This window comes from Schistocerca piceifrons, chromosome 4 (assembly GCF_021461385.2).
Source record: "Schistocerca piceifrons isolate TAMUIC-IGC-003096 chromosome 4, iqSchPice1.1, whole genome shotgun sequence".
NCBI lineage: Eukaryota > Metazoa > Arthropoda > Insecta > Orthoptera > Acrididae > Schistocerca > Schistocerca piceifrons.
Window position 1 is genome coordinate 634,007,013 of NC_060141.1, and position 2,343 is coordinate 634,009,355.

At 41.9% G+C, this 2,343-nt stretch overlaps 1 pseudogene; it reads right to left on the reverse strand.

Moving 5' to 3' along the window:
* Positions 1-1,331: 1,331 nt before the first annotated feature.
* Positions 1,332-1,449, reverse strand: LOC124796966 (annotated as a pseudogene).
* Between the last annotated feature and the right edge of the window lie 894 nt (positions 1,450-2,343).

A 2,343-nucleotide genomic window follows, 5' to 3' on the forward strand; every position in this document is an offset into this window, starting at 1 on the left:
ATGTACATTATAAGAAACAACGTTATATCTGCGTATGTTCTCATGTCATTTGTTTTATTTATCCCATATCATATTGTACACTTCTCTACATTGAATGATTGAGTGGATCAACAAAGATACAATACAATACAAAGTGTATCTTCCAAGAACGTAACAACACCAGTGTATGTGTGATATGGCTGTTAACCAATCATCACATTTGCATCTGTTTACATCAGGTTTATTCTTATGATGAATAGAGTATAGTGCAACCCATTCTTGAGTGCTGCTGGTGTGGACTTTTGCATTGGATTGTTAGTTGCAACTGGCAGAAGACATGCTTTGTTAGTGCTGAACATTTTATTGATTTTGATAGAGATAAACCCATGCTGCAGTGTTCTTCTTAGTCACGTCAGTGTACAAATGTGCACGCAATCAGATAAGTGGAAAATCCATGCGTTATGTACGTTTATGTATTTACAAAAGCTGATTTTTAAATTTTCCTTTGTGTGAGTTCATGTGTACAAGATCGCGTGCCGATTTAAAGTTCTAGATTCGCGTATTATACTGTTTGTGTCGTTTCTGATTGTATCAATATCTGTTTGTACTGCGATAAACTTCGAAATTTCGAACATTAGCGAGTGCCGCGATAAACTCGCACTGTTATCGGTAATTGTAGGCTTAAACTTAATTGTTGTCTTTTAAAATTTTTGACAACCATAGCCCTATCCTCGCTCAAAACAATCGCTCCTAATGTCATTGTACAATTACGTGAGAAATATATTATTTTCAAAATTTTCGAACACTTACAAAACTACATTTTCGTAAGCTACCGGTATGAGTGTTTTGGATATGTAGTTTATTTCGTATCATGCCAACGTTTGTGTTTCACAGTTATGCCAAAGAAAACATCACACATGAAATTCGTTGTATATCAATGCAAATAAACGTGCTTTTTTTAGATACTTCCGAGGCTCCCACTATCCTTCACATAATCTACGCACAATTTTTGGCAAATCGGCGTTTGTGATTTAGTTACTGTAGCAGATTTTCTAATTAACATATTGTGTTACACATTACCTGCATTTATCGTAAATTAACTCTGGTTTCGAGTTTGCTAACAACTATAATTAACTTGAAAACGTTTTAGACACTCCGTCATCAGGCTACAAGTGGCCTATCGGGACCATCCGTCCGCCGTGTCATCCTCAGATGAGGATGCGGATAGGAGGGGCGTGTGGTCAGCACACCGCTCTCCTGGTCGTTACGATGGTTTTCTTTGACCGGAGCCGCTACTCTTCGGCCGTGTAGCTTCTCAATTGGCATCACGAGGGTGAGTGCACCCTGAAAAATAGCAACAGCACATGGCGGCCCAGATGGTCACCCATCCAAGTGCCGCCCATGCCCGACAGCGCTTAACTTCGGTGATCTGACTGGAGCCGGTGTATCCACAGCGGCAAGGCCGCTGCCCAAAACATTTTAGGGAACTAATCATTTTTACCACAAGTCACGCGCAAGTCACCGAAGTGGCATCAAATCGAAAGACTTGCACCTGGAGAACGGTCCACCCTTCGGGAGGCCCTAGTCACACGACGACCACAGGTTTTTGTGTTGCCTTAATAGAAATCTCGTTTTGTGTATATGATTCTGTTCTCATATGGAATTAGCAACCTCTTAGCTCAACAGATTAAAAGTTAATCAGTGGTCTTAATTTAAAGTTGTATGTACACTGCCTTGTAATAGATTGCGCCAGCCAAAATGCAGCCATGCTGTGAAGCTGTTCTCGAAAACAGATTGAGTTGTTGACATTCGTAAGCAGCTGGAAATCGCCATGACTACTGTCAAACGATTGGCAGCTGGCAAATTAGTGTGTTTGAAGTGCTTCCAGGAGTCGTGTACCTGTTATACCTATACCAGAGGTAAATCAGATCGTATCCTTTCCTGTGAACCACGTCACCTCCGCAGAAAGTACAGGATCTGTCATTACTCATCTACTAGACTGTGAGTGGTGTGTCAGTGGCCGAACTAGGTGTCCTATACAGGATGGAAGGCGACCATAGAAGACTCAGGGTGTTGTACCAATCCCACAAATCAATAGATTTGAGGTACTGTCTTTTGCTGAAACTGAAACTGAGCCAGTGGCACTCACTTCACCTGTTTTGGAGAAACCTGATTTAGCCAGTGTCAGGAGGAGGCCAACTCAAAAGGGTAGGGGTCCATTAATCGTCAGCAAGCCCAACTCAGAAGGTTAGGGGTCCATTAATCGTTGGCAGTTCAAACATATGGTGAATTATGGCACCCCTTAGAGAAACAGTAGCAAGAGACCGGAAAGGACAGGCACACTCAGTGTGTATTCCTGGGACC